At 37.3% G+C, this 25,643-nt stretch overlaps 1 long non-coding RNA gene across 1 annotated transcript in view; it reads right to left on the bottom strand.

Annotated features, from left to right (window-relative positions):
- Positions 1-1,786: 1,786 nt before the first annotated feature.
- LOC130458404 (uncharacterized) overlaps positions 1,787-25,643 on the bottom strand; it is a 28,541-nt gene continuing 4,684 nt past the window's right edge. The window contains exon 2 of the long non-coding RNA XR_008917714.1: positions 1,787-24,050. This is a non-coding gene — a long non-coding RNA (uncharacterized LOC130458404). The remainder of the gene's footprint in view (positions 24,051-25,643) is intronic.

The raw sequence follows: 25,643 nt of genomic DNA, 5'->3' as shown, positions 1-25,643 counted from the left end.
TAGAGGTTGTATTCTCAACTACAATGGAACATGAACCTAAACCATGGCAGTTGCCTTGGCCAGATACCTCTTTGCCATTTAGAACACTGGCACTAACTGAATCCTTGGTTGTTACTATGCCTGCCATTCCATCCCCAGATTCAAATTTAACTCATATGTCTCCTCCACTACTTTGAATATGATAATTATTTTGTCCAAAAGTAATGTCAGCCCCATTATCAATTAGTTTTTTTCTTATCTATAACACACATTGCTGGATGGTGTAAATCTTTAAATCTCTCAGACTTGTGAATGTTAAAAATTTCCCCATTGGGGAATTCTTATTTGGAACAAATTCCCTACTGAGAAACATTCCCTATTTTGATGTGAGAACTTGCCAGGATCAGAAATGGGAGGACCTCTACTCCAACCGTACTTAAGACTGCTTTAGGGGAGAAAACTCCTTGCTAAACAATGAAAGTACTTGGACCCATGCTTATAATAAGGCAAGGAGTTCTTTGAGCCAGGCCTGTTTTTTAGAATTGATACATTGGGATGCTAGGTACCTAAAAGGCTCGGGCAAGTTTTCTCTTGATGAGATTAGTTGACTCAGCTGTGTTTTCTCTCATTCAGACTTACTGAGGATCTTGGTCAACTTAGCAGGAATTTAGATGGGCAGTCCTTTGGAAAGCGTCTACAATGATTGGTAGATGTAGGGACTTAGGGGAGGTGACATGGGAGAAAAACCCCTATTTAAGAAAAAGCAGAATCTCTTGAGGGGAAATCCTTTTGGAGAAATTCCTTTTGGAGGATCTCTGATGAGGACTGCTTGGGAAGAATCTCTTGAGAGAGGCTCTGGAGAAGGGAAGCTCTTGGAGGACAATCTCTAAGGAGGTCTCGCTGGAGCTCCTAGGGGACTCTGTCCCTCTGGAGGCTCTGAAGAGAGGCTCTTTGGAATAGTCTCTGGCTGGAAGGCTCTCTGGTGAAGTCAGCTGAGATGGAGCTGGCCTGGTGTCACTAGAATCCTTGTTTAGGCAGACCTTGTGGTGAGTGTTAAAAAGACTGACTGATCTCTCTCTCTTAAGACTCAGGTCTAGGCCATGTTGGCTTAAGGCCCTTCATACTTATTTCCTTTTTCTCTCTTTTCTTTAATTCCACATTTGTATTAATTAAAATATCTATAAAACCTAGTTGACTTGGGTATTTGAATAATTGGGAATATTTCCCTGGCGACCACCTTATATTTGATTTAAAACCAAGACACTGTAGTGAAACATATTTTCTGCGGTCAAATTTACTCACCCTCTCTTATATCTATCACAATTTATATCTTCCACCATTTTAACTCACTACAGTTTAAGACATCAACCATTTTAAATCTAACAATGGAAGGTACTAGCTTCTGGATTCAAACCAGATGTATTTACAAAGGGTACCTCTGCCATAAAGCTATTTACAGAATTAACTAAGTTTGGTGGGACTTCATCTGTGAATGTTCCTATAGCCTTGATATCTTTATCAACAGTAACCTTTAGGGAATTGAAATTATAGGTCTTTGTATTAGTCAGAAACTTTCTTGAGTTCTTGTGACTCTTTCCTTCTTTTTCTATTGCATAAATTCAATCCCATTATCCACTCTACACTGGAAAAAGTTTTCTAGGAATTTTTTTATTTCCTTTACAGACTTTTCCTGTGTGGTTACTATATAGGTCTTATCAAATTCTCTCATCTCATTTGTAATTTGAGATGTTATTTAATTAATTTCTTCATTTGATGAATTCTACTTTTTGTTCTTCTGTTTGGTATATTTTTGTGCCTCTTACAAAGCTGTCGACTCTCTTTTCATAAATTTCTTGCATCATTCTCCTTTCTCTTTCTAATTTTTCATCTATCTCTCTGATTTGATTTAAAAAAAATTTTTTTTTGCTCTTCCACAAATTTTTTTTTGTCCTGATCAATGTAATATTTTTTCCTTTGAGGTTTTTCATTAAGCTGCTTTGTTTTATTTTCTTTTAGGTTTATGACAAGTTTCAGGTTTTTTAAGCTACTGTTTTCAGAGTTCTGAGGATCTATAAGTTTTCAGTTCTTCAAAGGGAGTATGACCTAAGGAAAGGTGTGGTCACTGCTCTCTTGTCCTATTTTCTGGTTTGTGAATGACCATTAGCATATTTTTCTGCCCTGGAACTATAACCTGAGTGGTCCCTCTTCCCTTGCTACTAATCAACTTGGGATCGTAACCCAGAATGGCATATGGCCAATGCAAGAGTCTTAAACTCAGTGCCAGAATTTCCTATAATTTCCTTCTAACCAGTTATCTTACTCCTTTACCGCCTGTGGGTTGAGAACCCTAGCAGTAGCTAACTCTCCTGCTGCTCACATCTCCAAGGCTTGCTGCTAGGTTTCTAGGCATGGCTGCACTGTACTCCATTCTAACCCCAGTGAGGGAGACCTTTCTTGCCAATCTTCTAAGTTGTCTCAGGAAGAAAAATTGTTTCAGTCTAACTTTTTGTTGACTCTGCCACTCCAGAATTAATTTTGTTTTGAAATCTTTTGGAGGGGAATTTGGGAGAGCTCTAATGGGTCCTGTTTTTATGTCACCATCTTAATTGCCAAATCCAATGATTTTTTCCCAATCTTCATTCTCTTCAACCTCTCTGTAGTCTGTGATGCTCTTGATCAGTTGCTTCTCCCTGGTACTCACTTCTCCCTAGATTTTCAGGGCATCTCTTTCCTCTTCTCCTATCTCTCTGACCTTTTCTGAGTTTCCTTTGCTAATTTCTCATCCAGATCACAGTATCTTACCTTAAATGTCCAGCAAGGTTATATTCTGAAACTTTTTCTCTTCTCCCTCTATGCTACTTTACTTGATATCATAGACTGCCTTGGATTCAATTACTCTGCCTCCTGGTTTCCCTGGCTTTCCCAAGGAAAATCTCTTCCCATAGGAATCCTTCTCTAAACCTTCTTAATTCTAATGCCTTTCCTCTACTAAGTATTATTTGTCCTGTGTTTAGATTTTATATATTTGTTTGCATTTTTCCTCCCCCATTAGATTGTTAGTTCTTTGAAGACAGTAAATGTCTTCTGTTTCTTTTTGTATTCCCAGCCCTTAGCACAGTACCTGACATATGGTATAGGCACTTAATAAATGTTTATTGATTGAGTGACTTTTTCCCCATGCCCTTCCCTACCTAGAGTATTATTATAGAGGGCAACACCATGCTTATTAAATGCTTTTTTGTACATTCATTTATTAGTTTTAACTCCGTGAACCTCTTGAGGCATAGAAGAATAATGCCGAGGTGCCATTGTCTTCATAGTTCACTCAATTATTATCAGAGAATATGCTATTCTCTGGTTCAGCACTATCAGTTTTAATTGGCTGTTTTGGTTTTTTAATACTTTCTCATCTTATGATATTCTTTTCTAAAAGTGCTAAGGGAGAATTTTATTTTATGTATTCAGGAAATTATAAATAGTACAAATAATTTTATAACAATTTTGTGATGCCCTGTGAAATTACTTGGCACAGTCAAGCCCAGGGCTAAAAGTCTGGTACTTAATAAACTTTTCAGACATAATAAAACTGTTATCAAAATCCCTAACATGTTAAGAATAGTGAGAGAATCTGACTCATAGTGACTCCTAGTGTTATTTTTAAAGAATGCTATTTTCATTTCTCAAAACTTGGACAGAACAGATCTATTTTCAAATTGACCTTTACAATTGGTCTAGAGCATAGGGTAGTTCAGGTAGAATCTCCTGGTAATACTGGTTAAGAGTTCTCAGTGGCACAGGATATCCTGCTGAAATTGTTAGTTTATGATGAAGAAAGCCCTTTGAGATATGTAAAGATTGATAGAAACTACATCACTTTGAGAGACAAGTGGATTTCATTCCTTTAAGCACTTACCATCAAGATTCAATTGAATAATTAAATGATTTTTAAAAAGTATTATTAGTGAACTTTCTTCACTTTAACTTTTTGTGATAGATTGACAAGTCATTCATATGCTTTTTTATGATCCAAAATTTTTTAGTTAATTAATTTAGAATATTTTCCATGGTTAAATAATTCATGTTCTTTCCCTTACCTTCCTCCCACCCCCATCTCATAGCCAATGAGCAATTCCATTGGGCTTTACATGTTTACATTTCATATGCTCTTAAAAAGCAAAATATCAAAGAGTCAAATTTAATGGCTAGAGAGCTAGAAACAGTGAGACCTGGGTTCCAATTTTACCTTAGACATTTATTGGCTACTGATGAAGCATCACTTACTGTTTTAGTACCCTTGACAACTTTCTAAAATTATTAAGAAAAATGGTTAGTCTACATTGGCTAAGAAAATTTCCTCCCTGTAGTTCTCCTACATTTGGGAAATCCCAAATCTTGGACATTATAAAAATTAATTAATTGCTTATATTTCTACAATGCTGTATGGCTGGTAAAATGCTTTCTATTTCATAATTCTAAGGGAACAATGTAAATATTATCTTCATTTTCACAGATTAAAGAACTGAAGCCCAGTGATTTGCCTAAGATCATGCAAGAAGCAACTTATTAGTCTGATTCTTAGGTTCAGTACACACAATAAATATATGGTTTATTTTATTTTTTTAAAAACCCTTACCTTCTGCCACAGAATCAATACTGTGTATTGGTTTCAAAGCAGAAGAGCAGTAAGGGCTGGGCAGTGGGGGTTAAGTGACTTGCCCAGAGTCACATAGCCAGGAAGTGTCTGAGGTCAAATTTGAACCCAGGACCTCCCATCTCTAGGCATGGTTCTCAATCCACTGAGCCACCCAGGTGCCCCCCCTCAGTAAATATATGTTGAATTGATCAGTTAAGGGAAAGAGAATGCCAATAAACACTGAAAAGAAAAAAAAAATTGGTAGGGTAATAATAAAAATACCTAAATCCAAGTCAGTAGTAATATACTGTGAACCAATTTTTAAGAAAATATATTTATTAAAATATCAACTATTATTTCAAAACCATATGAAAAGTAGAAGGTAAAAGAATTCAAAGCTTATCAGTAGCCAAATTAGTTACCAGTTAACGTAAAATGTGCTATATCAGGACTTAACATTTGTGATTCATGAGAAAATGGTGACATAAGAATTAATATCTATTGATGTTGACATCCTACCATAGAAGACAATTTTTAAAAATTGGTAATGTCATGTAATAAGGAATAAACCTGAGCAAAACTCATTTTATACTTTAGGATATTTGATTCTAGACATCTTAGTATCAACACAAATATATGTTTAAAAAATTATAGAGGGTATTGTACCCCCGAGAATCTATATTTAAATCTTTATTTTGCCCAGTAGGGAAAGCTAGCTTACATAGTCGATAGAGTACTGAAGTCAGAAAGACTTATCTTCTTGATTTTAAAGGGGGCCTCAGACACTTAGGAGTTGTATGATCCTGGGCAAGTCAAAAAACCTTTTTTGCCTAAGTTCCTCACCTGTAAAACAAGCTAAAGAGAAATAACAAACCATTTAAGTATCTCTGCCAAGAAAATATTAAATGGGGTCACAAAGAATTGTACACAACTGAAAGATTAAACAATAAAAACCTTGCCAATGTGGGAATAGAATCTAGTAATATGGTTATCTAGCCTTAAGGATTCCTTTCTTAACAGTGATTAGTTTTAATTGGTGCTTTATGATCCAGAAACAGGGAATGGTGACAGGAAGGCTCTGGTGACACCAAACAATCTACCTAGATTGCTCAACTAATGCCTGAATTTATATAAATTATAAACATCAACATACCAAAAAAAAAAAAGATGCACACTCTTTAAGAAGGATCATGATATAATGGAAATCTACCTAAAAATGGCCCTTCCTTTGTACCAGAGAAGTCTGAATTTTCTTTTTTGTGGGATGTCTACAGTACCTTATTGTAAAATTTGGGTTGAGTATTTGGTCATAGGCTCATAACTTTGAGGTCAATGTAAACATTTTTAGCCTTTATATGGCATCTGTTGGCTTTTATATTCTTTTCACAAACTAACTTTTACTTATTTTAACTTTCAAAAAGAAATTGTGTGATATTTATAGTATTAAAAGATTAAGTATGTTGATATTATACAATGCCATACATATATTTTCTGCATTTTGGTGTTTCTAAATTTTTTCTGTATCTTCTGCTGCCCTTAAATGTTTCAACTGCATTTCCCACAAAACTACCCAGAAAATTCTCATTTAATTTTTTCTGAGATGTGAAAGGGATACCTGTACAGGAAAAAAGAAAGTCCCCACTCTCAAGGAACTTATATTCTAATGGAAGAAAATGCAAAAAGAAGCAGAAAGGTAGGAGGCTGAGATGTCCAGAATGTTCTAGGTAGAGCCAGAAGAGGAGCGAATGGGGAGGAATATAACTAGCCCACATCCTTTCTTAAAATAAATGTTCTAGGGGAACTTAACAATCAGGTAGGGGTCACAGGTCTAGAGGCATCTTCCAGGGTGAGAAGGTTGATCTTCAGCATTGTAGGGATGTTTTCTCACACTTTTCTTCTAAGGATGCAATAAAAACAATAAGAAATATGGAAGAAATTACCTTTTAGATCTATAGACAGGGGGAAAGTTCAAAATTAAATAAGCAATAGAAAGAATTGTGAAAGATAAAATAAATTTGATTATAGGCACAAGTAAATACAACATGGTAAAAATTAGAAGGGAAACAACAATTGGGGAAAAATCTTTATATCCAAGTTTTCTCTGATCAGTCTTATATACAAGATAGATTGATAGATATGGATTTATCTTATAAATTTGAATCATTTTATCTATCTATTGTCAATGTGGAATCTAGAAGTCCCCAGACTTGTAGCTTGGAATGATGTGGTGATTCCCCAGTTTTATTTAGCTCAGAGGTGAAAGCCTCAGGGTTGAGCCTATTCCTGTGAGAATCCACAATCCACTTCAGATGGGGGCTAAGCTGAAGCTGAAGTTGAGTGACTCTTTGGTGCAGTAGGCAGCATGTCAGTCTTGCAAGCTGAAGGTCCTCAGTTTGGTCCTTGGAAGTGTGGAAAGGAAACTAAAACAAGTTCTGGACTTTCTGCTACTATGTTGGAACAAACAACAGTGGGAATATTAGAGAGAGAAGAAATTGACAAGGCTGACAGTTGGCGGGGGAAGGGGCAACTGGGAGTGGCAGTTGGTCTTGTGACTAGCACTTCCTTCATGGCATTGGAAGGAAGAGGGGTTTTGGCTTCCCAGGCTCTGGAGTGAAGTGCCTCTATTTTCTTCAGCCCAAAGATAAAGGCCCAACCAGCTCTGAAGTTCAGAACTTTTCTTGTTGCTTACTGTCTACTGCTAATATTTTGAAATTGGAAGATTAGCACAGATATAGCGTAGACAGGAATAAGAGAAAACCTCCACCAGCCTATGAGGCCTGGTCTCAGCTCCAAAGCTGAGAAAGACTGAGACCGTATCTAGAGAAATCCCCCTTCCCTCTTCCCTGATACCTCTCCAATCAGAACTAGTTATTAAAATTTATCTTATTTGAATATCACAGTCAGATAAGTGGACTATCTTTTCAGGGGCATAGAGGGAGCTGAACCTCAGGACAGTCATCCAACTACAAACGGTCCTTATCTGACCCCTGCTGAGTGACCAAAGTGTGGGGAAAGGCTTGTCCATCAGGAGGGTCCATGTTTACCTGCTCTAGGGCATCTTTGGCATCAATCCATAGAGAAGACATCTCCGCAGCCTATCATAAGGGGCCCATTTCTCGGACACCCCCATTTGTTCAAAAATAACCTCTCAACAGGGGGCATCTCTCTCCTTTTGCCTCATCAGCAGCCATATTCCCTCTCTCCCTTCAATTCCTCCATTCCCTGCTACAAACTTTCCATATTGTAGCAAGTAAAATTAGTTTTACTGCTAGAAGTATTATATTTTATGAGGTTTATTAAAGATTAAGAGATTAAGAAAATACAAGAAAGTATGTGCCTAGGAGGGCCAAAAGGCCCATTCAATTTCACTTACATCATGAGAGATGTGTCTGCTTGGAAGTGGAAGTAGGAAGAGAACCCAGTAGGCTTTTACAGCCAGTTAAATAGAAATTTTTGATCCCACCCAGGTGAAAATCTCAGTGAGATTAGAGGGCATCTTGGGAACTAGAGCAAGGACTTCTGGGGATTGAAGTCCAGGGTTCAAATCTCCATTTTTACATTTCTCCATATGATCCTCGTTGGGGAAAAAAAAAATTTCCCTAAAAGGATCATGAAAACATAATCAACCTAAAGATTACAATAATTTGAGGAAAAGAGAAGAAAAAAAATAATTGCTAGACACATTGGCAAAAAGCCAGTTAGGGGGCAGTCCCCTTTGGCATGAAAGTATAGATACAAATAAATGTTCAATCAACCACACCCAAAGTTCATTTTGATCTTCTTGTGCAGCTTGTGGTCTAGAGGCATCTTTGTGTTGTCTTCTCCAAGCGGTTCAGTTTCTGGATTCGGAGAGGTAGCATCTTTCTTTACCTAAAATTCTTCTTAAAAGGAAATTTAAACTTTGCAATTTAAAATAATAATATTTTTTTACATTTCCCCGTTAAAAGGGTGATTGAAAAATACAGGATCACTTAGGGATGCATAGCTGAGTTATGAGGTATATGAATCAATTGGCAAGAGAAATTAAAAAGACATCAGAAAAATCCAAATAAAAAAATTACTGGATGAAAATATAGACTATCAAAGTCTTATGTGTAAAAATTCTAAGTCAAGGAAAAACAAATCTATAACAGATCCTTGAATCAGGGCCCAATAAAATTATCTAAGCAATGATGCATTTACCCCATCAGTATACAGGACTACAGAAAGTTTGCACACTATGAAAGACAGAAAAGGGACCAGATTATTGGAGCCAAGTAGGAGCCAAGTTTGGGGATACTCATCTGTAAGTATTTTCAGTAAGTGTGGACACAAGGAAGGTCTATGTCTTAACAAATGTTAAACATAGCAACCTGTAGTCTTCACACTAGGTTCAAGACCTTTGTATTGGCTTAGAAGTGCATCAATCTGTCCTGGATTGGTTTATCTTTGACCCTATGTAATGGCTCTTTTGTGTATATCTTGTCCTGGAATCAGACAGAATTATTAAGCAAAGTCCCATAATTTTTTTAAAACAATTAGTGGCATCATTTTTATAGTCTCAAATTTTGGGGGCATGCATTAGCAAATGTATTTTAAACATATTACTGCAAAATCAAAAAAGTTAAAAGAAAGGCTTAATACTGGTGGCATGTGCTTCAAAAAGGAGAGAAAAAGGAGAGAAAAATGCAAAACCTGAAATAGTATATTGCACATGCAAGAAAAATATAATAAAGTTTTAAAATTCAAAAATATAGCTTATAATCATTGACACACTGTGTCAGCTAAGAAAATATAGAATACCAGGCTTTCTCACCAAAAACGAGATCCATTTCCTCTTCATATCTGGCCATGATGCACTGTGAGTGCAAGCAAATGAATTGAACAAGGTAACATTTTTCATTTTTAAAGAACAGTAGTACAAATATGTAGGAATCAGTATCCCCCAAATTCCCAATAGCCCAATTAATTACAATAGCAAACAAACATAGTATCATATTTCACATAATTTGCTGTATGGCATTTTTTTTTAAAGCCTATGAACTGATGGATATTTGTCACAATTTTTACAAATGTAGCAAATCTTTCAACCTTGGTATTTAAACAAGGTAAAACTCATTTTGGGTTTAGAACATCATCAAGAAATCTAGAGATCATTCTAGTGGAAGTTAAGTAGTGAGCTGAAGAGTATAAATGAGAGGTGCTCCTTTTTTTGGAGGCTTCTGGGGGTACAAATGCCCTGGGATTAATTGCCCAACTTCCATTCACATGTTTAGAAATGTGGGAAGGTTAGGGGTTATAATTGTATTTTACTTCAGCTACTAGAATGGGCCTTAACTCGTTTTAGGGGCAGGCAAAAATGACCAGAGATTAAGAAAAATTCTAAAAATCATGTCTTAAAAACCCTTAAAATCAATTGAGATATTTAGCACATTAAATTTTCCAAAGGTTGTTATAGCAATTTTTCTGATGGAGTTCATCTATCCTCTATGTGACAATTTACAAAGTCAAAAATAGAAAAGCTGTTTTTTTGTATGTGTTTACTCAATGTTTGTTCATTCAGTATGGTTATAGGGAAAAAGGAACAGAATTTAACAGTAGTTAAAACTCAGTACATTAAAATGATTCAGTATAACACAATAGTATGGAATGCAGTAATATATGAACTTAAAATCACAAAGTTAAACCATAAACAAAGCAATCAGTAAAATACAATAGAGTACAGAGATTTTTATAAAACATTGGAGTCTGAAATGCCTTAAAAATATAACCTCCAGTCTCTTTAAAGTTCCTTCGTTTTTTATCCATTTCGATGCCTATTGTCAGAAGGCAGAAGATTGGTATGGGCTAGGCAATAGGGTTTAAGCAACCTGCTCAGGGCCATACCGCCAGCAAGTGTCTGAGGCCAAATTCCAACCCAGGACCTCCCATCTCTAGGCCTGGCTCTCAGTCCACTGAGCCACCCAGCTGCCCTCCCATAGTGAGTTTTTGGAATATCAACAAATGGCAAAGAGTTGCAGGGAGATGAATTTCTCTCCTGAATCTCAAGTGAGATAAATAAAAGGACCAGTGCACTCAAAAGATATTCTTTGAAAAATGCCATGCTTGTAATCAACTTCCTGTTTGGAAAAGTCTCTTCCTTCTTTCCCTTTCTTTCTCCCCTCCTGTGATTTCCCTGCCCCCAGTCCAAGGGAGGCTAATCATAGCCTAAGAGAAAATTACCTCCCAGTCTTTACCAGCTGATAGAAATGAGTCCGGGGGAAATTGGGTCTGCTACCAGCAGCCTAGGTGATAAGCCATCTGGGTCAGAGGCCAGAGGTGCGGGAATCAGCTGGGCCAGGTGAGCGAGAGAAAGACCAGGAGCAGGAGCCGCCCAGGGTCTGTGTCGCAGAAACAGGCAGGCAGCAGCAGGGAGGGAGGGGAAGTAATAGCCAGGAGCAGGAGCAATTAGAATCAAACAGGTCCAGATTACAGGCAACAGTAGCGAGCCGAGCCGGTGGGAAGGCCGGAACTGATCAAGATTGTTTTCTAAAAAAGCATCTTGGAGAAACGTGGCTTAAAAAACAAACTAGGCACTAGCTATTAAAGGCTGATCTGAAGATTGAGGGTATTTCGTTTTCCCGAAGTGGTTACGCCAAACTGTAGCAGTTAAAAATTTGTTTTCTCTGCTAGAAGTATTATATTTTATGAGATTTATTAAAGATTAAGAGATTAAGAAAATACAAATAAGAAAGCACGTGCCTAAGAGGGCTGAAAGGCCCATTCAATTTCACTTACATCATGAGAGACACATCTGCTTGGAAGCAGAAGTAGGAAGAGAACCCAGTAGGCTTTTACAGCCAGTTAAATAGAATTTTTTTTTTTTAGTTTTTAAAATATTATTTTATTTGGTCATTTTCATACATTGTTCATTGGAAACAGATAATTTTCTTTTCCTCCTCCCCAACCCCCCCCCCCCCCCCACCGCTTCCCTTAGCCAACGTGTGATTCGTCTGGGTTAAATAGAAATTTTTGATCCCATCCCGGTGAAAATCTCAGTGAGATTAGAGGGCATCTTGGGAACTAGAGCAACGACTTCTGGGGATTGAAATCTGGGGTTCAAATCTCCATTTTTACAGTATCTCCTATTTTTTCAGTCCCCCCCATCTTTCCCTATAAATATTATAGTTTTTGGCGAGCTAGCTGGGAGGAGTTTTTTTACTGTCCTGGTAACAAACTTTACCAGATAAGGATTCAAGAAGAATGTCATCCACATAGTGCACGATTTTGGTTTCTTTAAATTGGATGTTTTTTTGGAATTTCAGAAATTGTTTTAGATGGGCTTGGAATGACTGCATGGGACTTTTTTTTACGAAGTTATTTACTGCTCTTAAATTTTGAATCAGTCTCCATTGAACTTTTTCTTCAGAGTCACATTTCGTTTTCTTTATGGGTTTTATTGGTGTATTATATTCTGAAATTGTTGGGATTAAAATTTTCTGATCCAACAAACTTTGGATAATTGGGTTTATTCCATCTATGGCTTTTTTTTACTTAGTTTGTATTGTGGTATCCTTGGTGGTGTCCCTTCTTTAACTTCTACTTTTACTGGTGTTGCTGACTTTAGAATCCCTACATCTGTAGAATGTGTAGCCCAATGTCCTTCTGGTATATCATTTGGTATTTCAAATATTGTACCTTCATTCTGAACTTGTTCATCATCCACTTTCCCCATGAATAGCAATGGATGTTTTAATATGAATTATGCTGCTATCTGGTTGCAGGCTTGTTTGATCTCTTAGTGGCAATATTGGTATTCCACCTTCAACCTCACCTGTATATTCTTGCTTAACTACATTGTTAGTTTTAGGTATGTCATGTTGTGTGTTAATATATTTGCCACTTTGTTTCTCCTCAGTCAGTTGCTTAATCATTTGTTTTAGTTGCATCATCTCCTCCCTCATGGCTAAAATCATCACGGCCATTTCATTGTCTTTTGCTTTTTTCACATCAATTAGATGCACACCTTTTTTAGGGCATAGTATAATTGGACTAAGAAGAATAACACTCCAGCATATGTGGGAATAAATGAAATCAAGTGATTTACATTTATATTCAGCCATTGAAAACTTTCATAGATCTTAAGCAAAAAATATATATAATCTGGAATCTTGACAAAAAAATAAGTTGTAAAACATATAAAAGAAATGTCCAATCCAGCCTAGATAACACGTGGCAAGTAATAGTTTCTTTGCCATCTTATATCTTGAAAAGCCTTTTGCAACAGTAGAAATGTTTTTAAGTCTGGCCCTTTAAGAGTTGCCTCCTCCCTTCAGAAGGAGTGGTTTCTTTTGGCTGTGGTGTTACTAGGCAGATTAGTTGCACTCAACACTGCTCTCAAAATAGCTGCTTTCCACAGTCATACAGGCTTTTGAAATGTATGTAGGCCCAATTTCTCTGAAACTGCTCTGACACCTCCAACTGCCTTCTTTTTCCCAAATTCCTGACAAAATAGGTTGGAAAACCTAGCTGGCTCTGCCAAAAACTGTAATATTTATATGGAAAGATGAGTGGATATGAAGAACAGAGGATATGGAAGGTTTGTAGCAAGAATTGGAGGAATTGAAGGGAGAGAGGGAACATGGCTGCCAGTGAGGCAAAAGGAGAGAGATGTCCCCTGCTGAAAGCATCTCGTCAAGTGTGTCTTGTGCAGTTGACTGATATCATCTGTGCTATTTGTCTGCTTCTTTTCCTGGTCCTGTGTCACATGGCATGATGTGCTTTGTGGGTCTCCAGATGTTTCCACTATCTGTAGAAATACAAACAAACCCTCGACCCAATGTTATCATCCTGTTGGGGTCCCCTATAGTCTTTATCTCCTGGTAACATTCAACAAAATCCAGGGCTACTATACAGTGTAATCCTTATCATTACATTCAAAATGTTATTGCATTTTGGCCTATAGCCCTTCTGGGATGGAGAAGTGATTGATGGTTAGGAGTACCATTACATCCCCTTTACATTTAAAAACTTAAATGCAATTTCCAGCTAAATTGGTTTTAAAATAAGTCTAATTCTAATAAAGATATACTTTTTTTTTTTGCAAATATAAAATGAACCATTTAAGACAATTATCATACATACATTTTGGATAATATAAACAATTTGTGTTGTAATTGAACAGTATCCAATGTGTTGTTATAACATTTCCAATTGTACAATTTGTTTTTTGATCAAATTTGGGTAATATGAAACAATTCCAATAAAATAATTGCAAGTTACATATTGTACAAATACCATTTGAATTCTTCAGGTACATGATAAGCATTGATCTTACAACAAATACCCATATACTTTCTTTATATTTAAAGGTCTGGCAACTTCTTACAGTCCTGGCTGAACATGGGTAAAATATTATATTAATATACCTGTCTTATAGGACTATGAGACTGATCACATTAATTCAGGATGACTAGTGAGTTAAGGTTATTTTTATCATTGGTCTTACATAAATTTTTAAAATTTAACTTAATTTTGCTATGTGATTTAGATTTCATTTTTTTAATTTGTTATTTTGCTATACTCATTGCTATTTTTGTTGTTTTGGTTTAGTTTATAATTTATTTTTAACATCACACACTCTTATTTTATTTTTTTAAACAAAAAGGGGATATGTAGCATACTAGGCATATTAACATCTTGGAAAGTATGATTGACATTGATATTGATATTGTATCTTATGTGTTCATATGCCAGACTCATGGCCATGTTACTTATTGATTATTGTATTGCCAAATCTTCAGTCCAAAGGACAAAAGTATTCCTGAGTAGGACATTATCAGCCACAGAGTCCTAGCTCATGCCTTGTTAGGCCACATTCCTTTCCAAGTCCCATGTTGGACTAGTCTCCTCCTCTTTAATTTCATGATTGTCAATTGAACTAATGTTAAAGTCTATGCCATGCCACATGTTCATTAGTTACCTCCCACTCCTCATTCATAAACTCTCCAATAAAAGTTGGAGGGCACATGTGGAGCTCTCTCTAACTTCTGTCTGGGGAGCACGGCGACATGTAGCCCATATTTTAACTTGCTGTCTCTGAGTCTTTATTCCTTTGTTTCTCCCTCTATCTCTATTATCTCTTCATCCATTTTCCTTCAGTTTCCTTTCTCCTTCTCAGGTCACCACCCATGAGTAAATTGTATAGGAACTGCAGGCAACTCCTACAAATGTTATGGGGGTGCAGATGTGTACCCCTGGGTGAGTTCAGGAAGGATACCTTTTGCAAGAATGCAAGACTCCAAAACTTAGCTTAAAACCAAAAAGAGGAATTTATTAATTTAGAAAGTAATGTTGAGAATGGCCAGGAGGATAGCAAGGTGGAACAGCAAGATGGGGAGCAGTTCCTTAGGAGGACAGCATGAATGGAAAGGCTGTTCCCCCAGACAACATCAGTTCTGGGGATTTATACTTTTTACAATAGAGAGTGTTGGTCACTCAGGCATGAGGTGGGATGATCATACTGGGGTCTGCCTGGGGACATAAAGATTCCTTAGTTTTAGGGAACAAACAGATGTCTGATAGGTTCAAGGTGTGGCCTGGATGTGCTTCTCTCTATCCCTTAATCTTAATCTAGATCTTAAATCTAGAGGATGATCAAAGGAAGATAGTCATCTCAGTACCCTAGAGGGGTCATTGGGTGTTTTTAGGCTCAGAGTCATGAGGATGTAAGAGAGCAAGGGAGTTTCCCTGATAATAGTTTGCCTGGGTTTCTGGGGGTACAGTGCCCATGTCACATATACCAATAATAATGTAATAGAGAACAATGATTTTGAAAGGATTTAGAACTTTAAATAAATCTGATGGAAATTTATTAACTGAGACACAAAAATAAAAGTCTCCAAGCCAAAAAGAAATTGGCTTTATTGTGAGGCCAGCCCTCCCTCAATAAGCCTGACTTGGGTTGGCAACTGAAGGCCTTCCATAATTGGTCATTTTTGTCACAGCTCAATCATACAAAACCCAAACCTCAAAATATAATGATGTGAAAGATAGTATGCTTTAATCTGTGGGACTCCAACAGTTCTTTCTTTGGACACATTTATTTCACAATAATTTATTGCTTTGCATTAGTATTGCTCTGAATTAAAATGCAGGCACTGAAACACTGACAAAGAGGAAAGGTGAAAATACTCTGTATCATTTTGCAACTAAAAAAAAGTATTCCAATACCCTTTTGGGTGGGCCTGCTATTGACAGTATTGTTATTGTAAATGAATCAGGATTATTTATTGGGGGAAAATGTATTAAGTGTAGAGAATTTATAATGGATATTTGTATTTTTGTATTTTTAAATTGTTATATAGCTAAAACTTGTTAAGATGTGTATGCAAAAAGATTTAAGGGAGGAATAAAACCACACACCTAAAAAAAAACAACTTAAAAGAATGCTTTAAAAAGCCAGGACATGTATTTATATATTGTCTTCATGTAGTGTCTCTTCCTGTAAAGCCTAAATTTGTCCTAAATTTTTGGGGACTTTGGGCATGCTGGAAGTTGCCTAGACTTTTCTGTTTGGTCTGAAGAGTTGCTAGTGAGGCTCCCCACAGATGGGTGGAGTTGATGGTGGGATGAGTAAGAAAAGGAGTGCCCTAAAGTGACTTGTCAAGGGAAATTATTACCTTCACCCTATCCCAGGACTTTATAAGCCTTGAAATAAAGGGAGAGGGCCTAAAGGAAGTAGGTTAAAGCTTCAGGACCTTTTTTCCATTCTCAAATTGGAAAAAAAATTTAAATTTTTGGTCCTGTATGGAAACTCCAATGCCCAAAACAATACACCTTATCTGTATGGAGATGTTGGGTATGGAGAGATTGTCTTGCTTATGGGCAAACAGGTAGTATGTGTCTGAAGCAGATCTTGAATTAGGTCTTCTGAAGTCCATTCCATTTTGTTAACTATCTCTCATAATACTCTTTCTTTCTTGAGTTTAATCATTATCTGGAAAAAACACTCACTGTAATGACTATCTGTGTAAATAATGTAAACAATGCTTCATTCATTTTCTGATTCCATCAGCCTGGCCCAGCTGCCTGAAAACTGCCACACCCAAACTTTATTTAGTGGCTGAGTCAAGATTTAATCAGGTCAGTTTGCTTGGTTGTCAACATGACACCCTAGTTATTTATTTTCACATCTGTTTAACCAGTTTACTCTCAATAGTCAATAAATATTTATTAATTACATGCTATGTGCCAGACACTGTGCTAAGCACTGGGGATGCAAAAAGAGGCAAGTCAGAACTTGTCCTTAGAGTTCATAATATAATGGGAAAGACAACAAGCAAACAAAATACAGACAAAAGCTGTTGTTGGCACAATTAGGTGGTGCAGTGGATAGAATGTTGCATATAGAGTCCAGAAGACTCATCTTTCTGGTTCAAGTCTGGCATCAGACACTTAGCTATGTGACCTGAGGCAAGTCACTTAACCCTGTTTTCCTCCCTTTCCTCATCTGTAAAATGAGCTAGAGAAAGAAATGGCAAACCACTTCAGTATCTTTGCCAAGAAAACCCCATATGGGTTCACTAGGAGTCCAGACACAACAGAAAAAAGATTAGTATGAAGTATACAGAATAAAGTATATGATATAATTAAAAGGGAGAAGGCGGCACTAGAAAATGCTCTGAGCTGAGAGAAGGAGAGTTTCAAAAATAGCCTGAGGTCATCAACATAGGGTAGTGGAGCAAATTTCAGGAAGTGAAGTATTAGAAGCCTGGAAAGATAGAAGGGGGCCGAGTTATAAAGGACTTTGAATGCCAAACAGAGCATTTTTTATATGATTCTGGAGGCAATAGTCACTGCTTCTCAGTGCTTAGTACATAGTAGATGCTTAATACAAATCCGTGAATGAGTGTTGTAACACTACTGTGAATGCTGCTCTTCCTGAAGAGCTCCCAAACCCAGACAAACTAGACCTGTGGAAAGAAAGAGATCTGGGTTCTATAACTGACTGCCATTCATCTTGGGCATAATCTCTAAACCCACCTTACATAGGATGCCATTAAAATCCAGGTCTCTTGACTCCTAGACTGTTATTTCTACCACGCCATTAGTAATACCTAATTTTAAATTATTTTTTCTTAATTAAAGACAAGTTAGGTCTGTGAGAAGTTTAACTTAGTGAATATTTTTAAATAATTTTTTTTTATCACATTAGAGTATAGCTGTAAATTCTAACTCTTAACTATTTCTTTGTAGATAGCTTAAAAAAAAACAAACAAAACCCTTCCCTTCCATCTTTTGTAAGGGCTAGGCAATTGGGGTTAAGTGACTTGCCCAGGGTCACAGAGCTGGGAAGTGTATGAGGCCAGATTTGAACCAAAGACTCCCATCTTTTGGCTTGGCTCTCACTCCACTGGGTCACCCAGCTGCCCCTGTAAAGATGGCTTTTAAGGTATTAATAACTAAATAAATATAGTTTGCAATTTGAAGCATTTGCTGTCAGCCTCACACTGAAGTCCTTTTAAATGGTTTCTTTTAAAGTATTCCTTAATATCTTATATTTTAATTTATTTTTCAAACCCTTACCTTCCATCTTAGAATCAATACTATATATTGGTTCCAAGGCAGAAGACTACTAAGGGCCAAGCAATGTGGGTTAAGTGACTTGCCCAGGGTGAGACAGCTTAGGAGGTGTCTGAGGTCACATTTGAACCCAGGACCTCCTTTCTCTAGGCCTGGACCTTAATACACTAAGTCATCGAGCTGCCACTCCCCTAAATTTTTATTGGCATTAAACTTGCTTGGCATGGTACAATGGCTACATCAATGTATTTAGAGCCAAGGAACTCAGGTGCAAATTCTATCATTGCCATTGTGTTACTATAAGCAAATCATTTAAACTCTTTTGGCCTTAATTTCCTTTAAATTAATAAGGTTGTTGTTTATTCAGTCATTTCATTCAGTAATTACTATATAAATGTTAGTTATTAAAATGGTAATAATCATTATTATGATGATTTTCTATCTCCCAGGGTTGTTGAGGTTAAAATGAGATATTTGTAAGTGCTTTGCAAAAGGTGTTATATAAATGCTGCTATTGTTATTATACTACTCTTGCTATCAGTGTGACCATTAACAAATCATTTAATTTTTTTTTCATTTAATCTCTTTAGGCCTCAGTTTCCTCTGTAAATGAGTGGAGATTCCCCTTAACATACTTCTGAATTCTCTTCCAGCTTTAAATTTGTGATCCCATGATCTTATGATTTTGTTCTAGTCCTATCTTCCACTCACTAGCTGTGCATTCTTGATTGTTGTTCAGTTGTTTCTTACTCTTCATGACCCCATTCCAGGTTTTCTTGGCACAGTTACAGCACTGGTTTGCCCTTTTTCTTCTCCAGCTCCTTTTACAGATGAGGCAAAGAGGATTAAGTGCTTTGCCCAGGGTCATATGAACGGTAAGTGCCTGAGGTAAGATCTGCATTCAGATTTTCCTGATTCCAGACCAGGCACTCTGAGGAGGTTGGAACTTTCAACTCTAAATTTTTGACCCAATGAGAAGCCTTCTTCATACAGTTCAAAGATTACTTTATGTAATCATACTTAAATGGTCAGAGACTCTGGGCAAATTAGAATTTGATTTTACCTTGATTCTATCTAGTTCTCTAATTTCCTAATATTTTAATAGATAAAACTGAACTCATAGGGTTTAACAAAGAAAGCTGCTGAGCATTTTTTCTTTGACCTGACTGCTTTTTAAGTAGGCACAATCATTCAGTCAACAGTGGTTTATGGATGTCTTTAGTACTATGTATGACAGAGACAGTATATAATAGGTCTTTAATAAATGTCCAATGAATCAATTAATGATTGCTATAAAATTGCTACCAGAGACAGGTATGCTCTGAAAAGTTTGCTTTCAGAAATTATTCTCAGTTTGCCCGAGACACTATTAGGAGGAATTGCCAGACCTTAAGAATATTTCAAGGTGATTTACAAAGTAGTGTTATCAGATTCAACTGCCTTCTGAGTGTCATTGGTTTCTGACATTTATTAAAACTGTTTTCTTTGGTCTGTGAAAATTATTGCCTTTGAATATGCCTTAGAATTTAAGGTAAAACTGCCCAAGTTGTCCATGCTGTGTTATAACAGGTATGAAAGTGACTCTAGGAACTGGTTTGAAGTTCTAGTGATACTTGTTTCCCCATCTGCAAAATGAATATTTGAATACCTGCTCTATTGATATCACTGGGTTGTGAGGCAAGCACTTGGTCAACTTAAAAAGGTTATATAAACAAATTATGCTTCTGCTAAAATGTACTTCTATTAAAAAATACAAAAATATTATCTCCATTTTAGGGTTGACAGGAATCGAGGACATATTATTCAATTTATGCTACTTACCTACATCAATTTCTGAAATAAAAGTTTAAACTTTTCTTCTTTAGTGCTATAAGTGTAATTCATTATTTTATGGAATATAATAAACTTGTTTGTGACTGACACTTATTTAGTATTTCACAAAGATTGGAAAATGAGTAAAAAGTCAAAAGAGTTAATACTAAACACTTCATTGTACTTGTGGGATGAAAATGTTGAATGAAAAATTTATTTTGTTGTAATTTCACTTCTTTGGAAGACTCATAACTTTATAACTTATACCACACATTTGATTACTTGATTTATGTTGTTTCATTCAAACTGTCCCTTAATAATTAATTGTTATATCTTATGAATACTCTAGCAACTTCCTCAGAAAGCATACTTTTAACATAGTCCTTCTGGAGTCCCTAGTCCTTTCTCTCAGGATCTGACCTTTATTTGATCCCCTTTCACTAAGAAGACTGTCATCTCTCCTGCTGTGTATCTATCCTTATCTCTTACACATTTCTCTTCAGAGGAAGATGTATTCTTGCATTTATTAAATCAACCATTCCAAACATATATCTGAGGAAACTAGCTCCCAAACTAATCTTAAAGTAGAGCTGACAGGGATATTATAGAAGTAATACAGTCCAACTTTTGTAGACTAGTTCCTAAGTGAGGAAACTAAGAGTCAGGGGTAAATACCCTTGTTGAAGGTTTCTGAAAAGATATAATGAGCACAAATTACATATTGTTTTAATACATACACATATGAGTAGATAATAAAAATCCTTGCACAGGCATTCTTCTATAATTAAATAATTATTTAAAACTGATAAAAATATATAATTAAAATACTTAATCTTCATTCTGGATACACTTTTCTCCTCATGACCTTCCATTTTAAAAGTAGCTTATCTCTGCCCTGTCAATTAAAGTTCACACCACCCTCTACTAATTGTTTGACTTTGGGCAAGTTACTCTGGATGGATTTTCCTTCCTTTTTCTATAAAATGAGAGGTTCATACCGGGTAAACTCTAAGCTATGTTAGGAGAATAACCTTGGGATGTACATCTCAGAGTAGGGTCCAAGGCCATATAAAAGTTCCTCTGGCTTTCTCTCTAGGGATTCTAAATATGAAAGCTAATTCAGATTCTATTGGGAAGGAAGAATAAATTTCCAATGCATAAAGAACCCCCAAGGAGGAGAAAGGTCTTCCTTATACATGTATGGATATACATATATATTCTATAGCAAGCAGGATCAATTTGTTTATAGTCCTTAATTTAAGGAAGGATATTGCTTCAATTATAAACTTCTAAGAAGCAAATACATCTTTATATTAAGGGTATAAGAAACCAGAATCAGGACATTATAAAATGACAGCATAGAGGGATGGACCAAAGTTCTGATCATTATCATTTTTTTTAAACCTTAACTTTCTGTCTTATCAGTACTGTGTATTGGTTTCAAACAGAAGACCAGGGTCACAGATTTAGGAAGTGTCTGAAGATAGTGTCTGAACCCAAGACCTCCTGTCTCCAGGCCTGGCTCTCAATCCACTGAACTGATGTCCCAACACAGTTTTAGGGTTTTTGTTTTGTTTTTTTGTATTTTTCCCAGTTTCAAACAGAAACAATTTTTAACATTCACTTTCTGACTTTCCTCTTCCCCCTTCCCAAGGTAACAAGCAATGTAAGTTTTTTTTTTTTAATCCTTACTTTTGGTCTTAGAATCAACACTGTGTATTGTTTCCATGGGAGAAGAGTGGTAAAGGCTAGGCAATGGGGATTAAAGTGACTTGCCCAGGGTCACATAGCTGGGAAGTGTCTGAGGCCAGATTTGAACCTAGGACCTCCTGTCTCTAGTCCTGGCTCTCAATCCACTGAGCCATCCAGCTCCTCCAAGTAATGTAAGTGATACCTCTGCTTTGGATCCTTGCATTGTTGAAAAGTTTTTTTACAATGGATCCTACAATATTGATGTTACACTGTAAAAGTTTTCCTGGTTCTGCTTTCTTCACTTTGCATCATTTCTGAAATTCTGAAAAGTTTTCTGAAATTGTCTCATTTGTTCTTATGGCACCATGGGATTCCATTATAATCATATACCACAACTTGTTCAGTCATTCCCCAATTGATGGATGTCCCATTTCCAATTCTTTGCCTCAACAGAGTCCTTACAAATATTTTTGTACCAGTAGGTCCTTTTCTCCTAACTTTGATTTCTTTGGGATTGTGAAGATTAAATTTAACTCTCCCCTGATTGTAACAATGAAGGTACTTAGTCCTTCCTTGATTGTAAAGATTAAAATTGTAACTCATGTCTATTTTTAGATTTTAATATCCATAAGTATAAACACTCTACTTAAAAGTTAAGTATGGAGACCTGCCCATTTAGATCTAATCACCAAAAGTGCAAATATCCCACTTACTCATGAAGTGGGAGGTCTGTGACCCAAGTGTACCATAGTGGGTAACAAATCAGAATCAACTAACTGCCTTCTGGGCAGTCTTAGAGCAGAGCCTCAATTGTGATTGATAGACCTGGAATTAGGGGAAGTGACACAAGAAAAAAGACAAGGTCCTAAACTCAGTTCTTCTGGGAATTCTACTTGGAACTCTCACAGGGAGTGGAACCTGCTATGACAGATAATTTTTGGAAGTGTAGACTAGAGAAAATCTTCATGCTTTCTAGCTGAGGCTGGTGAAGTGGGGCAGAAGGATCTGCTGACTGGACTGACATGTGGTGAGTGATAACTGCTGGATTTTTCTGAAGAGACTTCCCCAGGTCTTGGCTACAAGGGCTGAGGTCTATCTGGTTGAAGATAAATTAGTGTTCTGTGTCAACCTGGAATCTAGAGGTCCCCAAACTTGTAGCTTGGAAAGATATGGTGATTCCCCAGTTTTTATGTAGCTCCGAGGTGAAAGCCTCAGGTTTGAGCCTGTTCATGTGAGAATCCACAATTCACTTCAGTTCAAGCCAAAGTCTAGTGACTCTTCTAGTCTCCAGAAGCCTCTCTAGGACTGGCTCTCAATCCACTGAGCTACCTATGTGCCCCCTCACTTCTTTTTTAAGATGTTATGTAGACTGTAGGGAAAACTGAAGGTCCTAGATTCAAATATGGCCTCTGACACTTCCTATCTGTGTGACCCAGGGCAAGCCACTTAACCCCTAATTGTCTAGCCCTTACTGCTCTTCTGCCTTTGGAATCAATATACAGTGTCAATGTGGAAACCTAGACATCCCCAGTTTATTTAGTTGAGAGGTAGAAACCCCAGGTTTTGACCTTGTCACAGGAGAGGCTTCCTCTTGAGGGAAGGTTCCACTTCACCAGACAATAGACATCCTCTTCAGGTGGGAGGTAGACCCCACCCAAAGTCAAATAACTTTTGTCTCCAGAAGCCTTTCCCAGTATATCACACCCTCCTTCCAAGGAGGATTGAACTAGACCTTCAGCCCAGACTGAGACTGATGTGCTACCTACTGCGCCAAAGTGGATGTCTATTTACAGAATTGAAAAAGAATGAAAATCTAATCACCAAAAGTGCAACTATCCCACTTACTCATGAAGTGGGAGGTGTGTGACCCAAGTGTACCATAGTGGGTAACAAATCAGAATCAACTAACTGTGTTCTGGGAAGTCCTAGAGCAGAACCTCAATTGTGATTGGTAGACCTAGAATTAGGGGAAGTGACACAAGAAAAAAGACAAGGGCCTAAAACTCAGTTCTTTTGGGAATTCAGAATGAAAATTAAAAAAGCAGAATGAAAAAATAACAACAATGCACAATAACTGATAATAGATGAAACAGAACACTGTAGACTCAGAAGAGTTGAAAATATGCATCTCCTACACTCTACTGCAGAGTGTATGGAGAAAAGGTTTGAGGATAGTAAAGGGAACTGGATCTAGGAGAGGACAGCAGATGTTTAGGGTTGGCCCAGAGAGAGGAGAGGGGGTTTGAAGATTTCCCCCTTCTGCCTTCCCTCCTTAGCTATGGCTCCTCCCAGATTTGCTCTCCTTCCTCTTGTCTTCTCTCCACTACTAGAGACCAAAGAATTTCTTAAGATGTCTCTCCTTGAAGCTGTTCATTCATACTTGATTCAAAGCCTGGGGAAAAGATAACTACTTTAATGTCAATTAACTCAATCAGGGTAATGTAGAGAATAACTAGCAGGGAAAGAATGGGAAAGAAAGGTGGGAAAAGGGGGTCCCCTATCTATCTAAAACCCTTTCCCCTCCCTCCTCGAGTTTGGGGGAAACTCAGGCTTTGGCAGGCTGAACCCCCCCTGAGAGAAAGTCAGGTTGAATGACCTTGGGTTTGGCCCCTTAGCTACAGTTCAGACCCAGGGCAGCAGGAGCTGAGCTAAAGTCTGACAGATTCAAAATGCCTTTTCTCAGGTTTCTCTTCACTGAGTCTCAATTGGGAAGATTTCCAGTCACAAGCAGGAAAAAGTGGGTAACCCTCAGGAGAAAGTCTAATTCAACCTTCTCTCTCCAGCTTCTCCAAAATGAGAGACCAACTGCTCATCACAGGGAACTTTCTGCTCCTTAAGATTCCAACCTCCTGGGGCCCCACCCCACTGAGGTGATCAGATCCACACACTTTTCAGCCTGCCAGCCTCTGTCACATCTCCATTTCCAAGTGGTGCCACCTTGGCTCATGTGTTACCTTCTATGTCTATTCTATGTTACTTATTGTTCTCATCTAACTCCCCCCCCCCCAAATATTAAATCTTATCCTAATCTGTCTATTGCAGTGCCTATCCTCCATGTTTAGAATGCTTTCCTTCCTCATCTACATGTTCATTCCATCTTCAACAGGAAATTTTCTTGAACCTATCTGGCCTCTTGAGCCTTCGCCTTTCAGCTTACCCTCCTTCTGCTCATGTATATTGTGTATAGATTTTATCATCTATCCTGTGGAACCTGTACTGATTACTGTATTTAGACTAAATTTAGCTGTCTTAATGGACACTACATTTTTTTTTAAACCCTTACCTTCTGTCTTGGAGTAAGGGCGAGGCAATGGGGGTCAAGTGACTTGCCCAGGGTCACACAGCTGGGAAGTGTCTGAGGTCAGATTTGAACCCAGGACCTCCCATCTCTAGGCCTGGCTCTCAATCCACTGAGCTACCCAGCTGCCCCCTGGACATTACATTTTAGGAAGAACCCTAAGCTGAAGAATGTCCAGAAGAGGGTGCTTAGGATGTTTAAGGACCTCATATTCTATACGAGGATGGAATGAAAGAACTGGTGATATTTATCATGGAGAATGATTTTTTTCTGCCTCAGTGCAGAACTAGAAACAATAGGCATTGTGAAAAGACTTTCTAACAATTAGAACTATCCAAAAGTAGTAGTATGTGCTACTTCAGGAGACAGACATTTACTCTCACTAGATCTCTTAAAAAAAGCACTTGCCCTCCATCTTGTAGAGATATTTATTTGGTTTCTTGTTGGACTAGATGGCCACTGATGCCCCTGTCAACTCTGAGATGCTGTGGCTTCATTTATGAGCTATCATTTTTAATACATTTTATGTAGAAATAAACATGATGGGAAGAATTATTCAGGAAAAATTTTGCTCTTGCTACAAAGTATCAATGCCACTGTGAAAATATCAACTTTGGGGGGGGGGCAGCTGGGTAGCTCAGTGGATTGAGAGCCAGGCCTAGAGATGGGAGGTCCTAGGTTCAAATC

Source organism: Monodelphis domestica, chromosome 3, assembly GCF_027887165.1.
Source record: "Monodelphis domestica isolate mMonDom1 chromosome 3, mMonDom1.pri, whole genome shotgun sequence".
In the NCBI taxonomy this organism is placed as follows: domain Eukaryota; kingdom Metazoa; phylum Chordata; class Mammalia; order Didelphimorphia; family Didelphidae; genus Monodelphis; species Monodelphis domestica.
The sequence above is the reverse complement of the archived record's forward strand: the minus strand, read 5'-3'. Positions and strand labels throughout refer to the sequence as shown.